Genomic DNA, 13,810 nt, shown 5'->3' on the forward strand with positions numbered 1-13,810 from the left:
GGAGACGAGGCCCAAAGCTCTCGATAGCATGCTTGTCGAATACATGAAAAATAAGAACCAAAAATAACATTATATCCTAGCAGGGCCGGCCTTAAGCATAGCCAAACTAGGCAGCCATCTACGGCCTCCGATTGGTGGGGGCCGCGCACAGGACTCATAAACTATTTTTTTTTTTAGAAACGAAATAGCGAAACTTGTCCTCGATGTTATTGCGTAAGTGCACTTTTTTTTTTTTTAAATAAATTGTCTAATTTTTTTTTCGCTCTTTATTTTTTTTTTCTTTTCTATTCCATTTGGGGCCACCAAATGCACTCCACCTACTGCTCCGATTATCCAAGGCCGGCCCTGGTCCTACACATCCTAGATATTTTTTTTTAAAACCCAAAAGCTGTGGTACAAATGTGTCACTGCATATTTTATATGTTATGAATGTGGCTGTGGTTATCAATGTAGGCATGGTGGTGACATTGGGTTCTTGTTACAAATCACTGAATAATGAAATGACGCTTTGTGTAGCAGACACAATAAGTTTAATATAACACCACATAGTGAATACACCATACAATTCGACCCAGGAATGGTCAGTATTAATCCAACAGTAATATACGAATATCACAACTTAGTACTTATTCTATAACCAACTACTTTAAACATCTAACTCTACTGCTTATATCTTAAGTGACTCAATACAAGTGCTTGCTACAAGATCTCTATGTGGACTGCCTGCCTTTAACTCCCTGGTTCACCTAAGGTCAAAAGTGTTCACCTTAGTGCCACATGGGTTGTGAATAAGATTCACAATATGGAATTAACATACACAATACAGAATTAGGGTTTCTACTCTATGGCACCAACTTTGAGGTGGTGACAAAATGTATGTTTGTGTACTGTTTTTAAATTATAATGCATGATGGTTCGTAATGCAATATCATTGAACCAGGCCTGTGCTAAGCTTAATTTCACTGTGACTTTATTAACTTGACTTTACTTGATTACCCCCCCCCCCACCCACCCAGGTGCCCAGGGGTGCATTGGGGCCGCAACCACATCTCTCTACCGAACTTGGTATTGTAGAGTATGCGTGTGTGTATTTCTATGGCGACGGTGGGAAGAAGTTAGCGACTGGTTGCGAGTGTAGGACAGACAACAAAATACAATTCGCCTACAGCGGTTTAGTTCTCTACCAGCAGTTTGGCGCTACAAGTCAACCACCGTCTACACCTTGTTCTGAGTACTCTTGAGCAACTTTCTCTATTTCTTCCAGTATTCTCATTTCCGCTATGACTGAACTCTTCTTGGGTCTGCCCACGTTACTCTTTCCCATCAAGAGCCAGTCTTGAAACACTGGTAGTTGGTTTTACGCAATGTAGTCACTAGGTGTATTCTGGTGTATGATGTTCATGTTCTCTTGTTAATGTCTTGAGCTTTGGGTTTCTGTTTGGTTCTTGGATGGCTGCCTTGTCGTGCGGTATGCTCGCTGGACTTGGCGTTCGGTTGTTTCGATGGTGCCGGGTTCATAACCCGTCCCTTGCTATTCCCCATCGTCATGCGGGAGGTTTGAACTAGGAAGTAGATTATCTGCAACTCTGAGAGAACATTCGAAACATGTAAAACATTTTACAAACATTTTTTTCTCTCGAACAAGTTGACGTTTAAAACTACCTAATATCCAATACATGTATCTGGCTTAGACAACTGTTGGTGAGGGTCTGTAGTTTTTTTCATATTTGTTTTTGTTTTTTGTGACTCTACCTTATAAGACTGTGGTATGCTTCATTGGACTACACTGTATCATGTAACTTGAGCACACTGTAAACTAAACAACAAACAAATATTCACATTTGACTAGAGTAACACCTTTAGTAAAATCCCTAAATTTAAAAAGCCTTCGGGATAAAAGACTAAAAAGTAGCAATTATGCATAAAACACTGAACCATAATCTTCAAATACAAAAACAAAATCTAATAAAATACTCAAAAAGACACCAAAATAAAGGCACATTCCTCGTCTCATATGCTAGGACAAATTTGTACAAATACTCCTTCTTCCCTAGCGCTATTAGAGCATGGAATGGGTTGCCTGAGCTAGCCAGGAAAACCAGTGACTTGGCAGAATTTAAGTCATTGGTTAATATGCATGACTAAATGCATGACGCGTAGGGTGCTATCATCTTCTTTTTTGAAGTAACGTCTGTATTATATAAGATAAATATAAATGATAAACTTTGTGATGTGTATTTGTGTTTCTTGTTGTGTGTTAGCTAGAGAGGAGGATCCTAGCAATGGAATTGAGACGCTACAGAAAGATCCTTGGTATCACGTTCAAAGACCGCATCACAAACCAAGAGATTAGAGACAGGGTTACTGCAGCGATCGGACCTTATTATGACCTGCTAACTATAGTGAAAAAACGCAAGCTCAAAATCTATGGCCATATTACAAGATCTTACAAGATCTTATCTTATATAATACAGACGTTACTTCAAAAAAGAAGATATTCGGGGCTAGCAAAGACCTTCCTTCAGGGAACAGTGCCAGGAAAAAAGAAGAAGAGGCAGACAGAGAAAGCGATGGGAGGACAACATAAAAGAATGGACGGGCCTGCCATTGAAAGAGGTTCTAAACAAGGCAAAAGACAGGGAAGAATGGAGAAAGACGGTCGACGAGTCTTGCTTGGTGCCCCAACGGTCCAACAGACTTAGGGATAGGTAAAGGTAAGGTTGTGTGTTGTGGACTGATCTGTATTGGTGTGTCAAACTGGCTTGGTGTCTTGTGTGTATACTGTGTTATTATGAACTGTTTAATCATTCTTGTGTAATAAAAGCCTATGGTAGAGACGTTTTCGTAGTTTGTTTTATAAGGTTACTACACTTTGTCGCAGATTTTTTTTTTTTTAGCGGTACCAAGAGTATTTAAAAGAATCGGTTTCTTTGTCATATTTGATCTCTTCCTATGCTTGTTTTTTTTTTTTTAAATTATTATTTTTGTTTTTAAGATAAAAGATCTTTGCCCTAGATTCAACACAGAAAGATGGAACAAACGATCTAAATATTATAGAAGTGAGATAGAGCCTACCAGGTCAGTCACATTGTGACTTACACTTACTGTGTAAGCACTTTCTCCTGGCCATTGTAACACATGCCCCAACTTATCAAAAAGAAGGAGCTAATTACTGTATCACTCCAAATTTGAATTCGACTATTTCATAAACGCGTATTGCGAACTATGGATGACGGCCTGGTGGTATGAGCTTGGGACGTGTCGGCTCAATCGTCCCGGGTTCGAACCCTGCCCACCGCAATTCCCTGCCGACCCGAGGGAGGTTTTCGCTAGCATGCAATAGTCTGCAGTTCTTAAGGAACATCTGAAATAGGTACAGCCTATATCTAGAAACAATGAAAGGTCAGGTCCCTACCTGAGATCACGTCATTAACATGATTTCGCCCTATCCTCCCCCCTCCCCCACATAAATTATAGGTGAAGTGTGCAAAAAGTATAATTATATCAGTTCCCCCCCCCCCCCCTTTTTTTTTTTTTTTACTTTGAGATACCATAAAAAAAGTTTCGAGTGAACAAATACTTGCATAGATGTTGTTTTTTCTGTCATTGTTTTATTTTATTTCTGCACACCATTAGAACCGTCACACGCTCATTATAATAAAATAAACATATATAAGGTGACTAAAATACTCTGCGACAAAACGTCCGACGCCAAAACGGCTGCAACAAAACGTCTTGCTTAGAATTAGGCCGCAGTGTTTCCCAAACCGTGTTCCGCGGAATCCTAGTGTTCCGCGAAGCCTGAATAGGTGTTCTACAGACTACTGGAATAACTAACTAGTCGGCCACATGTGAATTAATCTCTCTAAAAAAAATTAGCAAAGTGTTCCCCTAAATATTCAGAAAGAGCGAAGTGTTCCGTTACGGAAACTGTTTGGGAATCACTGGAATAGGGTAACTTGTCTTACAAGAAATGAATAATGAAAACGTTTTTGAGGAAATGTGGGAAAACATTAAATAGCATACCTCAACGCTGATAGTCCTAGACTATATAGCAGTGTTTCCCAAACTGTGTTCCGCGGAACCCTGGTGTTCTGATTTGTGGCTCCACGAACTTCTGGATGAATTAACTAGTAGGCCACCACGTGAATTAATCTCTAAAAAAAATTAATCGAAATCTTCCGCTAAATACTAAGAATGTTCGAAATGTTCAGTTAAAGAAAAAGTTTGGGAAACACTGGTCTATATGTTAATCAAATATGGATAATCGTTAATTTGTTCTATTGTTTGGTTTTAGGCAACATACATTTCGTGGTCGAAATCTTGGACGAAATCGTGGTCGAAATCGTAGTCGAAATCGTGGTCGACCTGGAATTTTATTAATAGATAATCTACAAATGAAGTATACAATAGAGTAAAAGTCGGACATTTTCACACATTTGGACGGACGGAGGACACAGCACCTAAAAGAAGGACATGTCCTCCTTTTGCCAGTCATCTGGTTACTCTACAGTCGAAGCCTTAGTCTGCTGCAACGTCCTTTCGACATGCATATTGCACAGAAACATGGAACCTATTGCACAGAAACATGGAACCTATTGCACAAAAACATGGAACATATTGCACAGAAACCTATTGCACAGAAACATGGAACCTATTGCACAGAAACATGGAACCTATTGCACAAAAACATGGAACATATTGCACAGAAACATGGAACATATTGCATAGAAACATGGAACATATTACAAAGAAACATGGAACCTATTGCACAGAAACATGGAACATATTGCATAGAAACATGGAACATATTACAAAGAAACATGGAACCTATTGCACAGAAACATGGAACCTATTGCACAGAAACATGCAACATATTGCACAGAAATATGGAACATATTGCACAGAAACATGCAACATATTGCTCAGAAACATGGAACCTATTGCACAGAAACATGGAACCTATTGCACAAAAACATGGAACATATTGCACAGAAACATGGAACATATTACACAGAAACATGGAACCTATTGCACAGAAACATGGAACATATTGCACAGAAACATGCAACATATTGCATAGAAACATGGAACATATTGCACAGAAATATGGAACATATTGCACAGAAACATGCAACATATTGCTCAGAAACATGGAACCTATTGCACAGAAACATGGAACCTATTGCACAAAAACATGGAACATATTGCACAGAAACATGGAACATATTACACAGAAACATGGAACCTATTGCACAGAAACATGGAACATATTGCACAGAAACATGCAACATATTGCATAGAAACATGGAACATATTGCACAGAAATATGGAACATATTGCACAGAAACATGCAACATATTGCACAGAAATATGGAACATATTGCACAGAAACATGCAACATATTGCTCAGAAACATGGAACCTATTGCACAGAAACATGGAACCTATTGCACAAAAACATGGAACATATTGCACAGAAACATGGAACATATTACACAGAAACATGGAACCTATTGCACAGAAACATGGAACATATTGCACAGAAACATGCAACATATTGCATAGAAACATGGAACATATTGCACAGAAATATGGAACAATTTGCACAGAAACATGCAACATATTGCTCAGAAACATGGAACCTATTGCACAGAAACATGGAACCTATTGCACAAAAACATGGAACATATTGCACAGAAACATGGAACATATTACACAGAAACATGGAACCTATTGCACAGAAACATGGAACATATTGCACAGAAACATGCAACATATTGCATAGAAACATGGAACATATTGCACAGAAATATGGAACATATTGCACAGAAACATGCAACATATTGCTCAGAAACATGGAACCTATTGCACAGAAACATGGAACATATTGCACAGAAACATGGAACATATTGCACAGAAACATGGAACATATTGCACAGAAACATGGAACATATTGCACAGAAACATAGAACATGCATTTCGAAAAGGTAATGAAGATAAAAGAGATACTTCTAATGAAGATAATATAGCCTATTTGTAGTCGAAGATAATAGAGATACTTAAGCCGAAAAGGTAATGAAGATATTAGAGATAGTTAACTGCTAGTCGAAAAGGTAATGAAGATAATAGATACTGAAAGTTGAAAAGGTAATGAAGATAATAGATACTGAAAGTTGAAAAGGTAATGAAGATAATAGATACTGAAAGTTGAAAAGGTAATGAAGATAATAGATACTGAAAGTTGAAAAGGTAATGAAGATAATAGATACTGAAAGTTGAAAAGGTAATGAAGATATGTGAGCAGGTCAGGCAGGCGCGAGCTGTGGTGGCCTATTCTCTTCTGCTGCTCAACATTAAATTCATTTATAACAGTAGGCAGGTGGTAGCTCTACTGGGTGGGCCCAATCTGTGCACCTCGGTCTGCGACCAAGGGGCTAGAGTCGCCTAAGCAACCAGACAGCACAATTAAACTAAACTAAACTAATCTAGCTAACTAAAAGAAAGCAATAACAAAACTTTTACTTTAGGGTAAATAAAACAAAAGGAAACTTTATTTACATACACAAATAAATCAATAATAAAATATAACATATAGAGCTACACTAACACTACAACTGAACTCAGCAACTAACTAAAACCCTCTAAATCTACAAACACTAACAGACTAACCAAACCAATTATCTAACTATTACTACCCTAGACCTAAGCTTAGAATTAAAAAAATATAACAAAAAAAGGTACAAGGAGGCGATGGCAGTCTAATGGCAGACTAACAACAGCCTACAGGCAGTAGACTAACAACAGCCTACAGGCAGTAGACTAACAACAGCAGTACTGCAGTAGACTAACAACAGTAGTTATAAACAGCAGCTCAAAGCAGTAACACATCAGTAATAATAGCAGGCCGTCCCAGGAACAGGAATAAAAATATAATTAGATGACAGACCACAAAGATATTCAGCTGTCACACAGACAGATATGGTACTGACCACTGGTCAACTGTACACTGAACTGTTTTAAAACAGCGTGGCATCACTTTTTATACACAAAAAGCGGAAGTACAAATAATAAGTTTGGCACTAGCCTATAAAAATAAAATATATAAAAATATAGCTCTGGGAGCGCAAGCTCACATTCATCCCGCCTTAAATTTTTGCGTCCTCGCAAAACAAAATACTAACAAACTACTTAAAATGCATTACATACATACTGCTGACATATTCTACCATCAAAGAAAATACACACTAAAATCTATTTCACACAAAAATATACATCTCCATGACATGACTTAGATTACATTGCTTTACAAGGACAAAAGCAAAAAAATATACACTTCATCAGCTAAAAACACCAGAAAATACTCTTGATTCTGTACATTCTCAGATAGGTACAGCAACTACTAAGCTTTAAAAAAAGCTTTTAAATACACATGTAGATAACATGTACTCATAGAGTTACTACAAACTAATACATAAAAGCATAAATACAAATTAAAAATAATATGCATAAATACATTAAAACAAGTCAAAGTATAAAAGGAGCCACACAATGCACAGTGTGATAAGAACATATAAAAAACATTTAATAAAAGGGAAAAAGACACGACAGGTTTGCTCTGCTCTTGACGACTTCTACATCTCTGGCCGGTCCACCACCGCTGTCCAGTAGAGATGACCAGCGGCTGACACAAGACACCCAGTAAGTGAGGAGTGAAATCCAAGTGGTTTGCAGAAAGATGACGTGGAAGGCTTTCTTCATTGGCGACCTCAAGATGTGAGGGCCATTAAACCATACGTTGCAACTGGGCGGACAGTCGTCCTAATTGGACAAACTGGCCCAGTTGTTTATAACACAGAGGTGGAAGTGGGGCACCTCTGTCAGTCCAGTACATGGCTACTTGCAAAAAAAACCCGTGCTGGAACTGTCTAAGTTTTGGTAGTATCGCTTAACACATCCAATAACAAAGTTTGGCGATGACCCATCAGTCCAGACTTCAACTGCCATCTCGCCATCCGTTAACATTGGGCTGACATCTCTCCGAAGGCATGGGAGAGCTGCAGACTTGTCCTCGGATCATGCCATTCCGAGGCCCCTCAACTTCAGCCTGGGACCGCTGCATCCTTCCTGCCGCTGCTGCCATTCTGCCAACCTAACCTAACACTTCAACTCTAACCCTAACCCATAACAACAATACTAACTACCTCACACTACAACAACTTCTTAGAACTACATCATACTAAAACTTCTAGGCCCCACACTTTAAAACAACAAATAACAGATAGCAAAAAAATAAAACAAAACTCCTACTGCAAACTAAACTATCCATTTCCAAAAAACCTACAACAAAATAAATTCTCTAATACTGATGCCAAATCCTAACACCAATGCCAACCTAATAAATCCTAACACTGCGCCAACGAAGCCTAACCAAAACCTAAATCAACCTAACAAAAGCCTAAAAGGAACCTAACAACAACCTAATCTAAAAAAATAATGTGCGTCTGATTACTTAAGCACAGATCCCACTTCTGACACCAAAAAAATGTGAGCAGGTCAGGCAGGCGCGAGCTGTGGTGGCCTATTCTCTTCTGCTGCTCAACATTAAATTCATTTATAACAGTAGGCAGGTGGTAGCTCTACTGGGTGGGCCCAATCTGTGCACCTCGGTCTGCGACCAAGGGGCTAGAGTCGCCTAAGCAACCAGACAGCACAATTAAACTAAACTAAACTAATCTAGCTAACTAAAAGAAAGCAATAACAAAACTTTTACTTTAGGGTAAATAAAACAAAAGGAAACTTTATTTACATACACAAATAAATCAATAATAAAATATAACATATAGAGCTACACTAACACTACAACTGAACTCAGCAACTAACTAAAACCCTCTAAATCTACAAACACTAACAGACTAACCAAACCAATTATCTAACTATTACTACCCTAGACCTAAGCTTAGAATTAAAAAAATATAACAAAAAAAGGTACAAGGAGGCGATGGCAGTCTAATGGCAGACTAACAACAGCCTACAGGCAGTAGACTAACAACAGCCTACAGGCAGTAGACTAACAACAGCAGTACTGCAGTAGACTAACAACAGTAGTTATAAACAGCAGCTCAAAGCAGTAACACATCAGTAATAATAGCAGGCCGTCCCAGGAACAGGAATAAAAATATAATTAGATGACAGACCACAAAGATATTCAGCTGTCACACAGACAGATATGGTACTGACCACTGGTCAACTGTACACTGAACTGTTTTAAAACAGCGTGGCATCACTTTTTATACACAAAAAGCGGAAGTACAAATAATAAGTTTGGCACTAGCCTATAAAAATAAAATATATAAAAATATAGCTCTGGGAGCGCAAGCTCACAGATAATAGATACTGAAAGTTGAAAAGGTAATGAAGATAATATCGCCTACTTCTAGTAGAAAAGGTAATGAAGATAATAGAGCTACTTAAAGCCGAAAAGGTAATGAAGATATTATAACCTACAACTAGTCGAAGAGGTAATGACGATAATATAGCCAACTGCTAGTCGAAGGTAATGAAGACTAAAGATATATTGAAAGTCGAACAGCTAATGAAGATGACATTTTTTTAAAATCGTGTTTCTTTTTATATTTCATACGTTTTGCATGCACTATGCACACACACAACAATTATATATATATATATATATATATATATATATATATATATATATATATATATATATAAAACATATTTAAAATTATGCGCTTTTAGAAAGCCAAAATACCTTTACACCAATTTGGACCTCGATCAAGCCAATGGTAAATTCATAAATTCTAAATATGACGGACGAAAAATACAAATAGGCTTACAGCTTTTACCTATCGAGGTCGCTAAAAATATTCAGAAAAAAACAGGAAACTTGAATATAAAAGAGAAGTGGCAATACAAAGCCTTCAGGGCTTGCAAGGACCTTCCTTCAGGGAACAGTAGGCCTACCAGGAAAAAAAAAGAAGAGACAGATAGAGAAAGGGATGGGAAGACAACACAAAAGAATGGGCGGGCATGCGATTGAAAGAGGATCTATCCATGGCAAAAGATATATCATAGAGGAATGGAGAAAGACGGCAAATCCAACAGACGAAGGGAATAGGTGAAGGTGAAGCAATAAAGTTGTATATAACTTTTGAAAATTGTTATAATATAACTAGGAAATCGCTTTAATTTCTTAAATATTAGTTTCAGATCAAGATATTAAATGAATTACAATTTTATTTGCCATGATAGGCTCCTCAATTATTTTTTTATGATAGTAATTAGAGTTAGATGTGTCGCAAAAATTCTAAGATCTTAAAAAGCACTAATTTTAAGCATCCCTGGAGGTCTAGAGATAAGCAACCTTCGACTTATGCCTTGAATTATATGGTCACGTGAACAAGTGATTGAAGCCGATTGGACCGTGATGTCAACAGAGTACTGGCCCTGAGAACAAAATGGCTGGTTGATTTCTACAAAAATAGTGATTTCATGAAAGCAATATTTTATTCATTTGGGAAATGAACAATCTCAATGACTTTGGTTAATATTTTGCATTCAGTAAGACTGTTACTTTCTATAGATCTAATATTACCTTCAATATAAGATTGAATGATTTCCTAAATAATCATTATTAATGATAATCGATATTTTAATTATTTTTAAAGTGGATAATTTAATATTAGATCTAGATCTAGACTAATTAATAATTTTAATCATATTATGAATGATTTAATCTTGACTAGACTAGCAGACTATGATAAACGCACCTTGAAACAGGCGATGATTAGATCTAGACTATTCTAGACTCTAAAATAAGAATCTAATCTATCTAGTCTGCCCAATCTAGTCTAGAGTCTATAGATTTAATAGTCTAGATTCTAGATTATATTATTAATTAGTAGATCTAGAGTAGTTTATGCTATTCGGACACCTATAGGCCCAAATTTGAAAGTTTGACTTTGACAGCGCATTTTTTTACAATGGTTTGACATAGAAAAGAAAATGACGTATCAAAATCTTCTTTAGTTAAAGGAGAATAAGGATGACTACTTATATTTGTTCCCCAAACCTATATTTGTTATTATATTTAAGGTCAAAGAGGCCGAGTGTTTTCATTTAATTCGGACACATTTGACCCACATTATTTGATTCCGGACACCATAATTTATTTCGGACAGTCTCTATATTTAGGCAGCAATAAACTCAGATTTTAATTCTATATTGACATTAACTAAATTTTAAGATCCCCAGGCATAGCCCCTCACAGGAAATCATTACGATGTTTTCAAACTATGCATAAATACGAACACAAAAAATAAAAATATGAACACACTTATTCTATCAAAATTAGGTCACTGGAATAGTGACTTCTACACTGACTTTTAGACTTATTTTATGTTTGTTTATTTTATGGGTGTTGAATGTTTGGGGTTTGCATGATTAGATGTGTGTTGAATGTTTGTGTTTTTTTTCTTTATTAATTTAATAAATTTCTAGATTTAATACAGATGATCTTTTGTAGTATAGTAGGCCCCTACAGGTTACGATAGCCATTCTGAATCCTCTATATTCTCTATATAAATCTAGATCTATCTAGTAGGTCTAGATCTAAGCATTTAACTTCATTCAATGTACCAAGCTCACTCCAAACATTTGCCCATTTATTCTTTATTTAAAAAAAACAACAACAAACAAACAAATATAATATAAGATCATTTTTATTGATGTCCAAAACTGGCTGTCCGAAATAAATTTTGGTAAGAAAATCGTAATCTAATTCGGACAACGTATTAATTTTTTTTTTGTATGGAATTAGAAAACTTGGCTTATAAATCAAATAAATTAGCTCCAAAAACAGAATAATTAATGCCGGGCTCATTAGTGTAGACTTAGCCAATCAAAAAATATAGTCCTAACTCTAGGAAGAGGTAAAGTCATCCGGGTAACATAGGAAAAAACAACAACCTGACTAACAAATTTGAAATTTGTTTTTCGTACATAAAAAGACAGCTAAATGGAAGGAAATTGGGTCAAAATTATTGGAAAATGGACAAGCACATTATACAGCGCGCTAGTTTTATAATACATATTAAAATAATTATTTAATGACCACAAAAAACAGCGAATGTCCGAATTCATGTAATGTCCGAAATAAATAAACTACTATATATATACTATATATATATATATTATATATTTATAATAGATTATAATTACTAGATCTAGTCTATATGATAATAATATAATTAATATATATAGTATATATATATAGATCTATATACTCAGTATAATTATACTGACTACTGTAGACTGTAGAAAATCTAGAGTGACTATAGAGAGTATAGTCAATAGTGACTATAGTCACATAAAGTCTATAAAGACTGTACTGTATAGGCATAGCCTATACTGCCTATAGGATATTAGTATACTATAGATCTACAATTCTACATCAACATCTGTTCTAATTCTAGATCTCGATCTAGTTTTTTTTCTAGCCTAGCTAGGTTAACTAGGTAGGTAATTAGGTTAGTAAGACTTGTCAGATATCAGTATCACAATGACAATGATGACTAACCTCCTTCTAGTTCTAGAATCTAGTGACTAATCTAGTCAATAGTGACACTAGAATAGATGATAGGTCTAGATCTAGAATAGATCAGTAGGTCTAGTCAGTCTAGTCTCTACTACTCTAGACTCTACTAGACTGATTAGAGTCTTGATCATAAGATCTAGAATTTAGATCAGTGGAGGCCAACCTATGGTGCATGCGCCAAAAGCGGCTAATAGCACAAATAATTACAAGTCACAAGTGGCGCATTTCACCCCAAAAAAAATTAAGAAAAAGTATGCCTGTTTGTAAAAAAAAAGATATTTATAACTGATTTTAGAAGAAAAAAAAATTCCACATTCCACAGGAAATTAATTGACTAGCTATTACAGCGCTCAAATCTACCAAATGTTTATAAAACTAATCAGACCAAAAAACACAGAATATATGTTGGTTTAATGTAGATCTAAGTGTTAGCATTTGGCTTTTCTCGTGAATATGTATGCTCGTTCTTTTCGTTAGTACTGAATATTTTTTTATGCTAGTTATTTAAGCTTTTCGCTATTACAAAAACAAAATGATGATAATTTCAACATATTTAAAAATCTGTAGTAATAATTCAATAAGTAATTCAAAGTAATTTATAATGAAGTTTTTGAAACATCTAACATCTGTTTTAAAACTAGCTGACATTGTTAAAGGCTACCTCATCTCATTTTTAAAAGCCAATTCTTTGAGCAAAATCTTGTTTTATTTTGTTGGGTATTAAAAGACTGTTTCCTTCATGTACTGTTAGTACAGAGTTAAAAAAATATAGTTGACTACAAATGGAACTGTTTGTTACATGTTACAAATATCTGTCAGGTATTTTGAGTGATTTGAATGTGGAGGATGTTTGGTAGTGAATAAGCCTATGAATGACTACCAGATTTTTCTGTCATGTCTTTCCAGTATTTGGTACTTCATAAATTTACGCCAATTTACAGGGGCCTGAAAAAGAAATTTGATTATTGACCATAGTTGAAAGATTAACTCTTTCTAGTTGAAATTACATCTGGTATTAAATGTTTTTGTGTTTCAAGTTAACAATTTGACTTTTTCTTTTCTAAACATTCACATGAAATTGAATTGATTCATATCATATGTTTTTATTTTTTTAATGCAGTGATGCCCAAAATACGGCCCGCAGGTCACATCCGGCCCGCAACGTGGGTTTATCTTTTATTTATGTGGAAGATGA

At 35.8% G+C, this 13,810-nt stretch overlaps 1 protein-coding gene across 3 annotated transcripts in view; it reads left to right on the plus strand.

Moving 5' to 3' along the window:
• The first annotated feature begins 10,437 nt into the window (after positions 1–10,437).
• LOC106058385 (1-phosphatidylinositol 4,5-bisphosphate phosphodiesterase beta-4-like) overlaps positions 10,438–13,810 on the plus strand; it is a 60,078-nt gene continuing 56,705 nt past the window's right edge. For all 3 annotated transcript variants that reach the window (XM_056022741.1, XM_056022742.1, XM_056022744.1), the window contains exon 1: positions 10,438–10,580. The gene's annotated coding sequence lies outside the window, so the exon portion shown is untranslated. The remainder of the gene's footprint in view (positions 10,581–13,810) is intronic.

The sequence above is a fragment of the Biomphalaria glabrata genome, chromosome 3 (genome assembly GCF_947242115.1).
Source record: "Biomphalaria glabrata chromosome 3, xgBioGlab47.1, whole genome shotgun sequence".
In the NCBI taxonomy this organism is placed as follows: domain Eukaryota; kingdom Metazoa; phylum Mollusca; class Gastropoda; family Planorbidae; genus Biomphalaria; species Biomphalaria glabrata.